At 43.6% G+C, this 18,850-nt stretch overlaps 1 pseudogene; it reads right to left on the reverse strand.

Annotated features, from left to right (window-relative positions):
• Positions 1-480: 480 nt before the first annotated feature.
• LOC123735261 (NLR family CARD domain-containing protein 3-like) lies at positions 481-16,642 on the reverse strand (annotated as a pseudogene).
• Between the last annotated feature and the right edge of the window lie 2,208 nt (positions 16,643-18,850).

Below are 18,850 nucleotides of genomic sequence, written 5' to 3' on the forward strand. Positions count from 1 at the left end.
ATCCTCCAGTCCAGCAGACAGCAGTGTAACTCCTGAGTCCTGCAGGTCATTGTCTCTCAGCTCCAGTTGTTTCAGGTGTGAGTTGGGTGAACTCAGGACTGAGGCCAGATGTGAACAGCAACCCTCTGTCAGACCACACTGACCTAGACTAGAGGGCAGAAGAGCACATGATTAACACATGTTTAAAACATCCATATAATAACTCATACTGAAGATATTTAACTCACACTAGTGTCTGTATGTTGCAGAGTGGACTGGTTAGTCCAACACAGAGCAGCTCCACTCCTCTGTCTCCCAGGTCATTGTTGCTGAGGTCCAGTTCTCTCAGGGGGGACTTTGGTGTCTGCAGAGCTGAGGTCAGAGTCTCACAGGATTCATATGTCAGTTTACAGCGATCCAAGCTAGAGAGAGTAGATAATCTGTTAGATATACAAATCCTTCATTATAATGATACTGTAAACATCAACTCAATAACATAACTTACAGTGCTCTTTTGCAGGTTTTCACTACCGGCAGCAACCTCTGATAACCTTCCTTTGTTGTGTTGTATGTCTTCAGGTCAAACTCCTCCAGCACCTCCTCTGACATCAGTAACAGGTAGGCCAGGGCTGAACATTGGTCAGGTTTTAGTCTTGTTTCTGAAAGAGTTCCTGATCGCAGGGAGGTCTGCATGTCTTCAACTAGAGAGTTAGAACCAAGTTCATTCAGACAGTGGAACAAGTTGATGATCCTTTCTGGTGAAGATTCCCTTTTGATCTTGTCTGAAAGGTACCTGACTGTTCTGTTAACTGTTTCCTCATTGGTCTGTGTTGTACTTCCTGTCTGTGTTAGATTCTGATTGGACTCCAGTGAGAGACCCAGAAGGAAGCGGAGGAACAGGTCCAGGTGTCCATTCTCACTCTTCAAGGCCTGGTCCACTGCTCTCCTGTGTAAGTCAGACAACTGTATTGACTGCTTCTCTTCATCACTAGTGGGGGAGAAAACATTTTCCTTCTTGTCCAGACATGATTCTAAAGCATTCACTGCTGCTAGAAACTCCTGAATGCTCAGATGCACAAAGCTGTAGACCTTCTCTTGGTACAGCCCAGATTCTTCTTTAAAGATCTCTGTACACAATGCTGAGTACTCTGATGCCTCTGTGACATCAAGGCCACACTCTCTCAGGTCCTCCTCATAGAAGATCAGGTTGCCCTTCTGCAGCTGTTGGAAAGCCAGCTTTCCCAGTTTCAGGATCATCTCTTTGACTGAGACAGTTCCTTTGGGTTTGTCTCTGTTGCTTTGTTGTACTTCTTATTCTTCACAATGATTTGGATGAGAATGAAGTGTGAGTACATCTGGGTCAGAGTTTTGGGGACTTCATCCTTCTCTGCCTCTTTCAGTATCATCTCAAGGACAGTGGCTGATATCCAACAGAAGACTGGCATGTGGCACATGATGTGGAGGCTCCTTGATGTCTTCATGTGTTTGATGATTTCATTGGCCAGATTCTGATCTGGGATTATCTTCCTGAAATACTCCTCCTTCTGTGGATCATTGAACCCTCGTACCTCTGTCAGCTGGTCAATACACTCAGGAGGGATCTGATTGGCTGCTGCAGGCCTCGAAGTTATCCAGAGGAGAGCAGAGGGAAGCAGATTCCCCTCGGTGAGGTTTGTCAGCAGCACATCCACTGAGGTTGGCTGTGTGACATCACAGCACTTCTCATTGTTTTTGAAGTCTAGAGGAAGTCGACACTCATCCAGACCATCAAAAATGAAAACAGTTTTGGTTTCACCATCTTCAATGCTGTCAATTTCTTTCAGCTCTGGGAAGTAGTGGGAAAGAAGTTGCATCAGACTGTATTGGTCCTTTTTCAGGTTCAGATCACGGAAAGGAAGAGGAAACATGAAATGAACGTCCTGATTTGCTTTTCCCTCTGCCCAGTCAAGGAGGACCTTCTGCACAGAGACTGTTTTTCCAACACCAGCGATTCCTTTTGTCAGCACAGTTCTGATAGGTTTGTCTTGTCCAGGTAAAGGCTTGAAGATGTCATTGCATTTGATTGGTGTCTCTTGTGTGGTTTGTTTCTTGGATGCCATCTCTATCTGTCTAACCTCATGTTCATTATTGAGCCCTCCACTTCCACCCTCTGTGATGTAGAGCTCTGTGTAGATGTCCTTGAACAGACTTTGGTTTCCATGGTGTCCAATTCCTTCAGATACGTGTTGATACTTATGTTTCAGTTTAGCCTTAATGTCTTGTTGGACTGTCAGCAGAGTTTGACCTGTAGGAAAACAATGAGAGTTGGGACTCATAACTTTGTGTGTGTGTTTTATATAGGCCTTTGTACTGTTCTTTGTAATATTGTATGAAACACAGTCTTACTTCTTCTGTCCAGAAGGTTGTGTGTGATCTTTAATGCATCTTCACTGTCCAAACTCTCCACTTCCTTATTGTCATCTGGTAATGGTTCCTGGCTGAAAGCAGGTGGCTGATCACTCTTCATTGATAGCAGGCTGGTTGTAGGTAACTCTGCTTTGGGCTTCTGGACACTGAACAAAACAGGGAGAGATCACCTCATCAATATCTCATCAACTTCATTTTAACAACTGTATAATGGACCTTCTACTGTATAATTACTGATGTTTCTTTTTAAATGAATCCACAATTGGGAAAACAGCAGCACTGAGTGGTTTCTACTCTGTCTTTTATAAAGCTAGCCATCTTCAGTTAGCTAGCCATCTTCAGTTAGCTAGCCATTTTCAGTTAGCTAGCCATCTTCAGTTAGCTAGCCATCTTCAGTTAGCTATCCAGCTTCAGTTAGCTATCCAGCTTCAGTTAGCTATCCAGCTTCCTGTTAGCTATCCATCTTCAGTTAGCTTCACATTCCAGGTCCGGCTTCATCCATACTATGATGGTGTATACTCCCGCTGCTAAGTGTAGTAGTCTTATAACTGTGTGTTGCACATGGCTAGTCGAACCCCAAACTCTTCATTTAGGCCGGTTAACTCAGAGCTAAGTCCACTTATCCTGAATGAAGTGTCTGAGCCACTAGTTGAGGACCAATGAAATCAGATACCCTTCCTCTCACACAGATTTGGTCATCCTCCCCTTCATTTGAGGAAGATAACCGATTTAAAGATTGCAGAGCTATATGATTAATACATTGACATGATTGGTTGAAGGTAGGTGGGGGCGGGAGGTACTGTATAAACACAAACTCACTTCCTTGAAAACAGCTCTGCACTGCTCCTCGAAGAACAGGAAGTATGAACGCCTGACTTCTGCAGAGGCCGTATCACCGTAAAATGCTGCACGGCAAATGCAGACGTCAGATTGACCATGCAGAGCCTTTATTTTTGTATTTAACCTTTATTTAACTAGGCAAGTCAGGCAAGTCAGCGGTGTTGCAATCTACTGCAGAGATAGCCTGCAGAGTTCTGTCTTACTATCCAGGTCTGTACCCAAACAATTCGAGTTCCTACTTTTAAAAATCCACCTTTCCAGAAACAAGTCTCTCACTGTTGCCGCTTGCTATAGACCACCCTCTGCCCCCAGCTGTGCTCTGGACACCATATGTGAACTGATTGCCCCCATCTATCTTCAGAGCTCGTGCTGCTAGGTGACCAAACTGGGACATGCTTAACACCCCGGCCATCCTACAATCTAAGCTTGATGCCCTCAATCTCACACAAATTATCAATGAACCTACCAGTTGCAACCCCAAATCTGTAAACACGGGCACCCTCATAGATATCATCCTAAACAACTTGCCCTCCAAATACACCTCTGCTGTTTTCAACCAAGATCTCAGCGATCACTGCCTTATTGCCTGCATCGGTAATGGGTCTGCGGTCAATGGCCATGCTTTCCACCTGGCTACCGCTACCCCGGCCAACTGCACTGCACCCCCCACAGCAACTCGCCCAAGCCTCCCCCATTTCTCCTTCACCCAAATCCAGATAGCTGATGTTCTGAATGAGCTGCAAAATCTGGACCCCTACAAATCAGCCGAGCTAGACAATCTGGACCCTCTCTAAAACTATCTGCCGAAATTGTTGCAACCCCTATTACTAGCCTGTTCAACCTCTCTTTCAAATCATCTGAGATTCCCAAAGATTGGAAAGCTTCCGCGAACATTGCCCTCTTCAAAGGGGGTGACACTCTAGACCCAAACTGCTACAGACCTATATCTATCCTATCCTACCCTGCCTTTCTAACGTCTTCGAAAGCCAAGTTAACAAACAGATTACCAACCATTTCGAACACCACTATACCTTCTCCGCTATGCAATCTGGTTTCAGAGCTGGTCATGGGTGCACCTCAGCCACGCTCAAGGTCCTAAACGATATCATAACCGCCATCGATAAGAGACATTACTGTGCAGCCGTATTCATCGACCTGGCCAAGGCTTTCGACTCTGTCAATCACCACATTCTTATCGGCAGACTCAACAGCCTTGGTTTCTCAAATGACTGCCTCGCCTGGCTCACCAACTACTTCTCTGATAGAGTTCAATGTGTCAAATCGGAGGGCCTGTTGTCCGGACCTCTGGCAATCTCTATGGGGGTGCCACAGGGTCTAATTCTCGGGCCAACTCTCTTCTCTGTATACATCAATGATGTCGCTCTTGCTGCTGGTGATTCCCTGATCCACCTCTACGCAGACGACACCATTCTATATACTTCTGGCCCTTCCTTGGACACTGTGTTAACCTGTTAGGGCTAGGGGGCAGTATTTACACGGCCGGATAAAAAACGTACCCGATTTAATCTGGTTATTACTACTGCCCAGAAACTAGAATATGCATATAATTATTGGCTTTGGATAGAAAACACCCTAAAGTTTCTAAAACTGTTTGAATGGTGTCTGTGAGTATAACAGAACTCATATGGCAGGCAAAAACCTGAGAAGATTCCTTACAGGAAGTGGCCTGTCTGACAAGTTCTTGTTCTTCTTGACTCTCTTTATTGAAAACTGAGGATCTTTGCTGTAACGTGACACTTCCTACGGCTCCCATAGGCTCTCAGAACCCGGGAAAAAGCTGAATGATGTAATTCCAGCCCCTGGCTGAAAAACATTAGCGCCTTTGGTAAGTGGTCTATCAGAGGACAATCAGACTGAGGCGCGTGCAAGAGGCGACCCCATGTTTTTATTTTCTCTCTCTTTGTACTAAAACACAGATTCCCGGTCGGAATATTATCGCTTTTTACGAGAAAAATGGCATAAAAATTGATTTTAAACAGCGGTTGACATGCTTGAAGTACGGTAATGGAATATTGAGATTTTTTTTGTCACGAAACGCGTCGGGCGCGTCACCCTTCTTTACCCTTTCGGATAGTGTCTTGAACGCATACGAACAAAACGCCGCTATTTGGATATAACTATGGATTATTTTGAACCAAACCAACATTTGTTATTGAAGTAGAAGTCCTGGGAGTGCATTCTGACGAAGAACAGCAAAGGTAATAACATTTTTCTTATAGTAAATCTGACTTTGGTGAGGGCTAAACTTGGTGGGTGTCTCAATAGCTAGCCCTGTGATGCCGGGCTATCTACTTAGAATATTGCAAAATGTGCTTTCACCGAAAAGCTATTTTAAAATCGGACATAGCGAGTGCATAGAGGAGTTCTGTATCTATAATTCTTAAAATAATTGTTATGTTTTTTGTGAACGTTTATCGTGAGTAATTTAGTAAATTCACCAGAAGTTTGCGGGGGGTATGCTAGTTCTGAACATCACATGCTAATGTAAAAAGCTGGTTTTTGATATAAATATGAACTTGATTGAACAAAACATGCATGTATTGTATAACATAATGTCCTAAGATTGTCATCTGATGAAGATCATCAAAAGTTAGTGCTGCATTTAGCTGTGGTTTGGGTTTATGTGACATTATATGCTAGCTTGAAAAATGGGTGTCTGATTATTTCTGGCTGGGTACTCTGCTGACATAATCTAATGTTTTGCTTTCGTTGTAAAGCCTTTTTGAAATCGGACAGTGTGGTTAGATTAACGAGAGTCTTGTCTTTGAAATGGTGTAAAATAGTCATATGTTTGAGAAATTGAAGTAATAGCATTTCTAAGGTATTTGAATAACGTGCCACGGGATTCCACTGGCTGTTACGTAGGTGGGATGAAATCGTCGCACTGGCCCTAGAGAAGTTAACAAACCTCCAGACGAGCTTCAATGTCATACAACTCTCCTTCCGTGGCCTCCAACTGCTCTTAAATGCAAGTAAAACTAAATGCATGCTCTTCAACCAATCGCTGCCCGCACCTGCCCGCCCATCCAGCATCAGTACTCTGGACGGTTCTGACTTAGAATATGTGGACAACTACAAATACCTATGTGTCTGGTTAGACTGTAAACTCTCCTTCCAGACTCACATTAAGCATCTCCAATCCAAAATTAAATCTAGAATCGGCTTCCTATTTCACAACAAAGCATCCTTCACTCATGCTGCCAAACATACCCTCGTAAAACTGAACATCCTACCGATCCTCGACTTCGGCGATGTCATTTACAAAATAGCCTCCAACACTACTCAACAAATTGGATACAGTCTATCACAGTGCCATCCGTTTTGTCACCAAAGACCCATATACTACCCACCATGGTCGGAACTAGAAGCACAAGCATTTCGCTACACTTGCATTAACACCTGCTAACCATGTGTATGTGACAAATAAATTTGATTTGATTTGATTTTACCATTGCGACCTGTACGCTCTCGTTGGCTGGCCCTCGCTTCATACTCGTCGCCAAACCCACTGGCTCCAGGTCATCTACAAGTCTTTGCTAGGTAAAGCCCCGCCTTATCTCAGCTCACTGGTCACCATAGCAGCACCCACCCGTAGCACGCGCTCCAGCAAGTATATCTCACTGGTCACCCTCAAAGCCAATTCCTCCTTTGGCAGCCTTTCCTTCCAGTTCTCTGCTGCCAATGACTGGAACGAACTGCAAAGATCACTGAAGCTGGAGACATATCTCCCTCACTAGCTTTAATAAGCACCAGCTGTCAGAGCAGCTCACAGATCACTGCACCTGTACATAGCCCATCTGTAAATAGCCCATCCAACTACCTCATCCCCATACTGTATTTATTTATTTATCTTGCTCCTTTTGCACCCCAGTATCTCTACTTGCACATTCATCTTCTGCAAACTACCATTCCAGTGTTTAATTGCTATATTGTAATTACTTCGCCACCATGGCCTATTTATTGCCTTAACCCCGTTATCCTATCTCTTTTGCACACTGTATATAGCCTTTTTCTACTGTATTATTGACTGTATGTTTGTTTATTCCATGTGTAACTCTGTGTTGTTGTATGTGTCGATCTGCTTTGCATTGTCTTGGCCAGGTCGCCGTTGTAAATGAGAACTTGTTCTCAACTTGCCTACCTGGTTAAATAAAGGTGAAATAAAAAAATAAATAAAAAAATAACAAATTCTTATTTATAATGACAGCCTACCAAAACCTTCTATGGATGATATGTCTACAGCCACAATGCAACAAGCTGTTAAACAGATTGGTGTGCTTATGAAAGCAAAGCATCCTAAGTCGGCATTAACGCTAAGTAATAAAATAAAGGAGGAACTTCTAAAAACCTATTTCACAACATAGTCTGCTGAACTTGCAAGATAACTTTTCTTTGATTGTAATTTCGGCACAAATGAAAATGTGTTACTGCCTCATGGATTTGATATTTCAGCATTATCTCAACGAAGTGTTCGGTGTTGGACTAGCAATGTGCCTCATTCACGAGCAGTTAAAAGCCTGCTAGAGTGAAAAGGCTCTGCGTGGTCAATCCGCCGTCTGCATTGACCAGAAGTCAGGGCATTCATACTTCTTCACTTTGCTGAGTAGAGCAGAGCTGTTGATCAGGAAGTTTAAACCTCCCGCCCCACCTACCATCAACCAATCATGTCAATGCGGAGCTATACGGAGCCCTCCGCATTTGTTGCAACATTTGGGAGGCGCATGGCATCGCCGTACAAAGCTCAATTTGGCCTCCAAGCCTATGGAGGTTCCACAATTGCTTAACTGATCAAATCAAATGTATTTATAAAGCCCTTCTTACATCAGCTGATATCTCAAAGTGCTGTACAAAAACCCAGCCTAAAACCCCAAACAGCAAGTAATGCAGGTGTAGAAGCCCGGTGGCTAGGAAAAACTCCCTAGAAAGGCCAGAACCTAGGAAGAAACCTAGAGAGGAACCAGGCTGTGAGGGGTGGCCAGTCCTCTTCTGGCTGATCCTCCGAACCGTATACCACATTGCCAGATCAAGCAGAAATTGGCTTTAATAGTGGCAGGCGGGTGAGCAATTTCCACCGTCGTATTATGGATGAAGCCTGACCTGGAATGTGACGCTAACTGAAGCTGGCTAACTGAAGCGGTCTAACTGAAGCGGGCTAACGGAAGCTGGCTAATGGAAGCTGGCTAACTGAAACTGGCTAACTGAAGCTGGCTAGATTTATAAATGCCTGAGTAGATGTAGCTGTAGCTTGCTTCGTAGTGTAACACTTAGGTTAGTTCTGAAGGATTCGTTGCCATAGAGATGTACCTGGCTAAAAGATGAGCCACTCGTGGTACTGGGTATCTCGAGTTGAACTCAGAGCAGTGGCAGGTATTTATGGATGCCAAAAAAAATACAAAACATAAAACCATTCATCTTTCGTCTCTCTGCGTTTCATAATGAGGCTGAATGTATCTCAGAGGAGAAAGCATCTGAGTGAGTGAAACAGCGCCCCCTCTGTCTCTATACATGTAGGACATCTATTCAATTCAATTCAAGGGGCTTTATTGGCATGGGAAACATATGTTTACATTGCCAAAGCAAGTGAAATAGATAATAAACAAAAGTGAAATAATCAATAAAAAATGAACAGTAAACATTACACTCACACGTTTCAAAGGAATAGACATTTTAAATGTCATATTATGGCTATGTACAGTGTTATAACAATGTACAAATGGTTAATGTACAAAAGAGAAAATAAATAAACATGAATATGGGTTGTATTTACAATGGTGTTTGTTCTTCACTGGTTGACCTTTTCTTGTGGCAACAGGTCACAAATATTGCTGCTGTGATGGCACACTGTGGTATTTCACCCAGTAGATATGGAAGTTCATCAAAATTGGATTTGTTTTGGAATTCTTTGTGGGTTTTTGTAATCTGAGGGAAATATGTGTCTCTAATATGGTCATACATTTGGCAGGTTAGGAAGGGCAGCTCAGTTTCCACCTCATTTTGGGGGCAGTGTGCACAAAGCCTGTTTTCACTTGAGAGCCAGGTCTGCCTATTGCAGCCTCTCAATAGCAAGGCCATGCTCACTGAGTCTGTACATAGTCAAAGCTTTTCTTAATTTTGGGTCAGTCGCGGTGGTCAGGTATTCTGCCACTGTGTACTCTGTAGCATTGAAGACAAGGGAAGCCAGAGAGCATCTGGCATTCCTTGACAAAAAAGTATAAAAAATTAGCCAATCAGCGTTGAGCTAAACCATGGGTGTCAAACTCTGGCCCGCGGGCCAAATTTGGCCCACGGGGTAATTATATTTGGCCCGCGAGACAATACCAAATTACTACTAGAGCTGGCCCGCCTGTATTATACAGCGCATTCACCGCTAATACTACGAATCCCATAATGCTCTGCTGTTGTTTTCGCGCGCCAATCAGGACAGGACCCAGAAACGCCCTCTCCTCTGTGACAGTAGTCATAGCAACATAGACGCTACAACTGTCAGCGCGCTATCCCTTCCCAAAAATGGCGAAAAGAAAGGCAGAAAACAGGAGCTTTCTGGACAATTGGGAGGCAGAATATCTGTTTACATATGTAAAAGACAAACCTGTTTGTCTTGTTTGTGGAGTCAACGTGGCTGTAAGTAAGGAGTACAACATTAGACGACACTATGAAACGAAACACCATGACAAATACAAGGACCTGGACATGACTCAAAGGAGCCAGAAAGTAGAGGAGATGAAAAGAAGTTTGGTTTCACAACAGAATATGTTCAAAAAAGCCACATCACAAAGTGGGGCTGCTGTAAAGGCTAGTTATATAGTGGCAGCAGAGATCGCAAAATCAGCCCGGCCCTTTAATGAGGGAGAGTTCGTGAAAAAGTGCATGATGAAAGTTTGTGACCTCGTATGCCCAGAGAAAAAAGCAAGCATTTTCAAACGTGAGCCTGAGCAGGAACACAGTAGCTGATCGCACATGTGATCTTGCCACCAATCTGTATGACCAGCTGATGGAAAAGGGAAAAGATTTCGTTGCGTTCTCCCTCGCTGTGGATGAGAGCTGCGATGCATCTGATACTGCTCAGCTGTCAGTCTTCATCCGTGGAGTGGACTCAAATCTGTGTGTTACGGAGGAGCTATTGGGATTCAAATCAATGCATGGCACAACCACAGGAAAGGAAATCTTTGAGGAGGTTTCCAAATGTGTAACTGAAATAAAGCTGCCGTGGGATAAACTCGTTGGATTAACGACAGATGGTGCGCCAGCGATGTGTGGTAAAAAGAGTGGACTGGTGGGCATGGTTTGGGAGAAGATGCGGGAAGAGAACTGTGCAGGTGAGCTGCTTACCACTGCATCATACATCAGGAATCACTGTGTGCCAAAGCCATAAAGATGGAACATGTTATGACCACAGTAACACAGGTAGTTAACCTGTTAGGGCTAGGGGGCAGCATTGACACGGCTGGATAAAAAACATACCCGATTTAATCTGGTTACCACTCCTACCCAGTAACTAGAATATGCATATACTTATTACATATGGATAGAAAACACCCTAAATTTTCTAAAACTGTTTGAATGGTGTCTGTGAGTATAACAGAACTCAAATGGCAGGTCAAAACCTGAGAGATTCCTTTACAGGAAGTGGCCTGTCTGACCATTTGTTGAACTTCTTTTCCATCTCTATCATTTACTAAGGATCTCTGCTCTAACGTGACACTTCCCACGTCGTCCATAGGCGCTCAGAGCCCGGGAAAAAACAGAATGTCATCATTCCAGCCCCAGGCTGAAACACATTATCGCCTTTCTCAAGTGGCCGATCAAGAGACACTAGCTTATGCGCGTGACCCCGACCGCCCCCGCCTTTGGGATTTTTTCCTCTGTTTGCCGAAAAGGAGATTCCCTGTCGGAATATTATCGCTTTTCTACGAGAAAAATGTCGTAAAAATTGATTTTAAACAGCGGTTGACATGCTTCGAAGTACGGTAATGGAATACTTAGAATTTTATTGTCACGAATTGCGCCATGCGCGTGACACTTCTTTACTATTTCGGATAGTGTCTGGAACGCATACGAACAAAACGCCGCTATTCGGATATAACGATGGATTATTTTGGACCAAACCAACATTTGTTATTGAAGTAGCAGTCCTGGGTGTGTATTCTGACGAAGACAACAAAAGGTAATGAAACTTTTATAATAGTAAATATGATTATGGTGAGTGCTAAACTTGCCGGGTGTCTAAATAGCGAGCCCGTGATGCCTGGGCTATGTACTTAGAATATTGCAAAATGTGCTTTCACCAAAAAGCTATTTTAAAATCGGACATATCGAAGTGCATAGAGGAGGTCTGTATCTATAATTCTTAAAATAATTGTTATGCTTTTTGTGAACGTTTATCGTGAGTAATTTAGTAAAATGTTAGCGAATTCCCCGGAAGTTTGCGGGGGTATGCTAGTTCTGAAACGTCACATGCTAATGTAAAAATCTGGTTTTTGATATAAATATGAACTTGATTGAACAAAACATGCATGTATTGTATAACATAATGTCCTAGGGTTGTCATCTGATGAAGATCATCAAAGGTGAGTGCTGCATTTAGCTGTCTTCTGGGTTTTGGTGACATTATATGCTGGCTTGAAAAATGGGTGTCTGATTATTTCTGGCTTGGTACTCTGCTGACATAATCTAATGTTTTGCTTTCGTTGTAAAGCCTTTTTGAAATCGGACAGTGTGGTTAGATTAACGAGAGTCTTGTCTTTAAATGGCTGTAAAATAGTCATATGTTTGAAAAATTGAAGTAATAGGATTTTTAAGGTTTTGAAAATCGCGCCACAGGATAGCAGTGGCTGTTACGTAGGTGGGACGAATTCATCCCGCCTTGCCTAGAGAGGTTAACTTTATAAGAGCCAAAGGTCTGAATCACCGCCAGTTTAAATTTTTTCTAGAGGAGTGTGGTTCGGAATACGCAGACGTGCCGTATCACACAGAGGTGAGATGGCTAAGCAGAGGAAAAGTACTGAACAGATGTTTCGAGCTGCGTGAGGAAATATGTCAATTCCTGGAAACCAAAGGGAAGGATACAGCAGAGCTCCGGGAGCAAAAGTTTCTGTGTGAGCTGGCCTTTCTCTGTGACATCTCGAGCCATCTCGATGCGCTGAACCTGCAGCTTCAGGGGCGGGGCGCATCATCACAGACATGTACGCTGCAGTGAGGGCCTTTAAAACTAAACTGTGCCTGTGGGAGAATCAGATGCTGCAAGGAAACCCTTGCCATTTTCCCTGCTGCCAAACCATAAAAGCGCAGATCTCTACCGCCGTGTTCCCATGCGCACAGTTTGCTGAAAAACTCAGTGTTCTCTCCGCTGAGTTTAGCCGGCGATTTGCCGACTTCGATGTCCAGAAATGTAGGTTTGAACTGCTTAGTAATCCTTTCGCAGTTGATGTGGAAAATGCACCAACCAACATCCAAATGGAGCTGATTGAACTCCAGTGCAACGACACGCTGAAGTCAAAGTATGATGCTGTGGGCGCCGCACAGTTTCCACGGTTCATCCCTGACACAATGCCTCAGCTCCGCACCCAAGCTGCTCAGATGCTCTCCATGTTCGGCAGCACTTATCTATGCGAGCAACTTTTCTCCTCGATGAAGATGACCAAAACAACTCACAGGAGACGTCTGACTGATGAACACCTTCGCTCGATACTGAGGATTTCTTCAGCTCAGAGCCTGAGCCCAGACATTGATGAACTAGCATCCAAGAAGAGATGCCAGGTATCTGGCTTGGGCACATCAGATTAGATCAGTGTGCAATAATTAATGTTTTCTTTGTGCACTTTTTCTTGCTACAAGGCATGGGCTTGAATGGTTGATTGATTTATTATCATTTTATTTGTAAAATTATTAGCCAGTGGAAAAAGTTTATTTTGGTATTTAAATCAGAAGGCTGCAAATAGAAAAGAGGCATATGATTTTTATTTAAAATTGTATTTATTTAATAAATGAATGCCATTGATGTGTTTTTTCATTTGAAATTCGATTTTGCATGTCTCCACTATTAAATTATATATTGTATGGTAATAAGCGATGCTTGTTCCATATTCAACGTTAAAGCAAAACTTGTTTGGGTCCATATTAAAAGGTTCATTTGTTCAATGTTGGCCCGCGACTTTGTTCAGGTTTTACATTTTGGCCCACTGGGTATTTGAGTTTGACACCCCTGAGCTAAACTGAGTGAGCTTAACTGTGAATGGTCCTGGCACACAAAAAAACTGTGTCAAGGGAAGCCAGTTTGGATTTGGCTTCACTCCTATCAAATCCCATTGAGAGCATATTTCATTGACAGAAGAACTTTAATTGTTGCACCTCGTTGTGGCTTGCTTGCCAGCTAGCTAAATCTTGCCCTTTCCTAAATGGATGGAGATAGGGATTTGGACTTGTGGTTTTACTTAATTCTCCGTAATGGCTAATGATTATAACGGCGATTCTGATCCAACCATTCATTCATAAAAGTGGGTACTGTGTGACAGAGTGATAGACTGTTTTGTCAACATGAAAGACAGGAGGATGGCATTTGTGTTTCTTTACAAGTAGGGTGAGTCAACATTATCTTTCTACTTCCACACACACAGCCACATCATATTTAGCTTATGTTGATTGGACTAAATTATTTTTGGTTGAACTGGTGTTGGAACAGTGGAAGCAGCTCCTGTTTTCTTTGTGACTTGCTGTAACTCTCTGTGGTTCTAAATCAATAGTTGTTCAGTGGTCAGAAAATGTCAGAAACATTACCTTGACCATGCTGTAGGTCATGTAACTGTTTGTTACATGCAATATGTTTTGTGGACTTCACTGGACAGAGGTTTCTATCCGGTTTTGTGATAAAACAAAGGTGTGGTTGAATTTATTCTGCCACAGTGTCTTATTGTCTCAGCCTTTAGTCCTATATATCACTGTGTCTTATTGTCTAGGCCTTTAGTCCTATATATCACGGTGTCTTATTGTCTAGGCCTTTAGTCCTATATATCACTGTGTCTTATTGTCTCAGGCTTTAGTCCTATATATCACAGTGTCTTATTGTCTCAGCCTTTAGTCCTATATATCACTGTGTCTTATTGTCTCAGGCTTTAGTCCTATATATCACTGTGTCTTATTGTCTAGACCTTTAGTCCTATATATCACTGTGTCTTAATGTCTAGGCGTTTAGTCCTATATATCACAGTGTCTTATTGTCTCAGCCTTTAGTCCTATATATCACGGTGTCTTATTGTCTAGGCCTTTAGTCCTATATATCACGGTGTCAAGGCATATGAATTAACAGGTTATAGAGCACACAATGAAATGATCACAACACATGGGTTTTAATATGGCTGCCTCCCCAGTGATTTTACCCACGCACCGCTACTGATTCAGAGTTGACCACATTTGACTCTCTAACTCCTCATATCTGATTAACAGTGATTTGTTTACACCGGAGGGAGAAGAGCATCCGGCAGCGTGTGCAACGATGTCCGAGAGAAAGAAAACTGTGTTCGTTGTTTGTAGTAACATCTTTGTTGTTGTAACATCCCAAATGGATGGTTTCACCGTTAAGGAATCTACCTTTAAGAGAACTGTATATATTTACAATTAATCGCTTACCTCTTAGAACTGGTGTCTTGAGTCATTTTAGAGGCAGTGGTCTCCTCCTCTCTCTCCCCAGAGAGACTCGTTTTAGAGGCAGTGGTCTCCTCCTCTCTCTCCCCAGAGAGACTCGTTTTAGAGGCAGTGGTCTCCTCCTCTCTCTCCCCAGAGAGACTCATTTTAGATGTAAGTCACAGCTCACTCAGCTACAATAAGAAATAACAGAACAGTCAATATTTCTGAACATTGAAGAACCAATAACAATGACAACACTTTTACGGTCTGTGGTCAGAGTTTAAACAGAGACTTCATGTTGCATTTAAACATTTACAGTCCAATCTGTTATTACTTTGACCTGGATCTCCATTAGCTAGTCTACCTGGTTGGATCCCCTCACTCCATAACAACAGCTGTCTACATGGGCTCCACACACAACTAAAATACATTATAGACATCTACTTTACATTGAAAGACTGTAGTAGACATTACAATGTGCAATCAATCGCCTATAACAACTCTATACCTCATAGCCTATAACATCACATATTAATTAGGATAATCAATATAAATCAACATAAAAGCCTACAATTATTATTCTTGAAAGTTGAAATCAGTATTGTAATAACTTTACAATTCTGCGGATGTTTTAACCCAAATCACCTCTCTCTACAATAGTCTAACTTCTCAAACACTTTTCTATATTAAATTGTAAAATGCTACAAACCTCAAACATGTTTCTTCGACCGTTATTTCTCTACTTCCTTATAAAATGTTGGCTACTTCCCATTTCAACACAGTGGTCGGGTTCAACACATATAGGTTTATATTATATGTTCATATTTATGTAACATTAAGTCCCCTAACCCGGACGACGCTGGGCCAAATTGTGCGCCGCCCTATGGGTCTCCAGATCACGGACGGTTACAGCCCGCGATCGAACCCGGGTATGTATTGATGCAGTGGCTTAGACCGCTGCGCTACTCGGGAGCTTAAGTTAAAATAGCTGACAGATATTTCTTCCTAACCCTTTAAGAGAATACAGCCTACACACCATCGTTTCTTGTTCTGGTTTAGTAGTAGCCTACAAGGTGACACGCATTGCTTTGTTATGCAAGAAAATGTCAAAAAATTGAACAATTGGTTTGTCTGGCAAGTCCGTTTGATTGTGCATGAGCTGGGGTGTACTACTTAGTGCACACCGTACCAAACCGTTGCAAAACGTTTTGGAACGACAACGAGTTTCAAATTCAGGTAATTCAGAGCCGGACCGACTTTTGGAAACCCTGATTTAGTCAACATTTACATCGTTTATGTAACAATTGTTGCATGTCACTTTTACTTGACCGACTTGACGAGACGAACTAGTTTCTTTAGCGACAGATTTACAAAATTCCCGACGCACGTCGTCTTTCAGGAATTGAAACAACGCAAAGTGTCGACTGTGTTGGGGATCATCGGATAGAAAATCACGATAATGTGCAATCAATCACCTATAACAACAACTCACTACCTCATAGCCTATAACATCACATCATATTAATTAGGCTAATCAATATAAATCAACATTTAAGCCAACAATTATTATTCTTGAAAGTTGAAATCAATATTGTAATAACTTTACAATTCTGCGGATGTTTAACCCCCTAAATCACCTCTCTCTACAATAGTCTAACTTCCCAAACACTTTTCTATATTAAATTGTAAAAGGCTACAAACCTCAAACATGTTTCTTCGACCGTTATTTCTCTACTTCCTTATAAAATGTTGGCTACTTCCCATTTCAACACAGTCGACGCGTCCAACACGTAAAGTTTTTTTTTATATTATATGTTCATATTTATGTCATATAAAGTCTTCATACACTTCATGCAGGTGTTCAGCCCATAAATTCATATTGTATCTGGTAAAAGTGGATTTGTATTAATTTGATGTGATTGAGTGATGTTTTGCAGTGCTACCAGCAGAGGGCAGTGGGACAACAACCAGGTTCGGCAGAAGGACGCTGGTCGGGTCATATCTGTGTTGTTATGGTAACATGATAGGATGGGGAACCAATGATAGACAATGATTCTGCAGAACCCCAAAACAGACTGATTATAATGTATAGTATATGATGTTACATTGAAATAATCACATTTATTAAAGACCAACTCACAGAGACACATAAATACATTCCATAACTTTTCATTTTATTTATATGAATTGTATTTGACAGGGATGCTGCACATCAATCAACATTTCTGTAAATGTGACAGATTTAGCCAGCTAGCTAGGTTTCAACTGTAGTCCCTGGGCAGGAAGATAAACATTTTAATAAAAACTAAATAAATGTTTTTGCACTAACACAACTGATTCTACAAATCAAAGGCTTGATGATAATTAGTTAATTAGTTTAATCTAAGGTGTTCGTTCTCGTAAAGTAATGTGATACAAATTTACCCTGCCCCCACCACCCAACAGACTCTTACCCTGCCCCCACCACCCAACAGACTCTTACCCTGCCCCCACCACCCAACAGACTCTTACCCTGCCCCCACCACCCAACAGACTCTTACCCTGCCCCCACCACCACCCAACAGACTCTTACCCTGCCCCCACCACCACCCAACAGACTCTTACCCTGTCCCGACCACAAAACAGACTCTTACCCTGCCCCCACCACCGCCCAACAGACTCTTACCCTGTCCCCACCACCTAACAGACTCTTACCCTGCCCCCCACCACCCAGCAGACTCTTACCCTGTCCCTACCACAAAACAGACTCTTACCCTGCCCCCACCAACCAACAGACTCTTACCCTGTCCCCCACCCAACAGACTCTTACCCTGCCCCCACCACCCAACAGACTTTTACCCTGCCCCCACAACCCAACAGACTCGTACCCTGCCCCACCTAACAGACTCTTACCCTGCCCACCCACCTAACAGACACTTACCCTGCCCCCCCCACCTAAAAGACTCTTACCCTGCACCACCATCTGCCCGAAACCACTTAAGACTCTTACCCTGCCCCCACCACCCAACAGACTCTTATCCTGCAGCTGCTCCCCAACAGACTCTTACCCAGCCCACCACCACCCAACAGACTCTTATCCTGCTGCTGCTCCCCCAACAGACTCTTATCCTGCCCCCACCACCAAACAGACTCTTATCCTGCTCCCACCACCCAACAGACTCTTATCCTGCCCCCAACAGACTCTTACCCTGCCCCCACCACCCAACAGACTCTTATCCTGCCCCCACCACCCAACAGACTATTATCCTGCCCCCAACAGACTCTTACCCTTCCCACCACCACCCAACAGACTCTTAACCTGCCTCCACCACCCAACAGACTCGTACCCTGCCCCCCACCTAACAGACTCTTACCCTGCCCCCACCACCCAACAGACTCTTACCCTGTCCCACAACCCAACAGACTTGTACCCTGCCCCCACCTAGCAGACTCTTACCCTGCCCCTACCACCTGGCCCCACCACCCAACAGACTCTTATCCTGCCCCCAACAGACTCTTACCCTGCCCCCACCACCCAACAGACTCTTATCTTGCCCCCAACAGACACTTATCCTGCCCCCAACATCCAACACACTCTTACCCTGCCCCCACCACCCAACAGACTCTTCCCTGCCCCCACCAATCAACAGACTCATACCCTGCCCCCACCACCCAACAGACTATTACCCTGCCCCCAACACTCAACAGACCCTTACCCTGCACCCACCTAACAGACTCTTACCCTGCCCCCACCACCCAACAGACTCTTACCCTGCCCCCACAACCCAACAGACTCGTACCCTGCCCCCCACCTAACAGACTCTTACCTTTCCCCCACCACCTGACCCCACCACCCAACAGACTGTTACCCTGCCCCCACCACCCAACAGGCTCTTACCCAGTCCCCACCACCCAACAGGCTCTTACCCAGTCCCCACCACTCAACAGGCTCTTACCCAGTCCCCACCACTCAATAGACTCTTACCCTGTCCCCAACATTCAACAG

Source organism: Salmo salar, unplaced genomic scaffold, assembly GCF_905237065.1.
Source record: "Salmo salar unplaced genomic scaffold, Ssal_v3.1, whole genome shotgun sequence".
Lineage (NCBI taxonomy): Eukaryota > Metazoa > Chordata > Actinopteri > Salmoniformes > Salmonidae > Salmo > Salmo salar.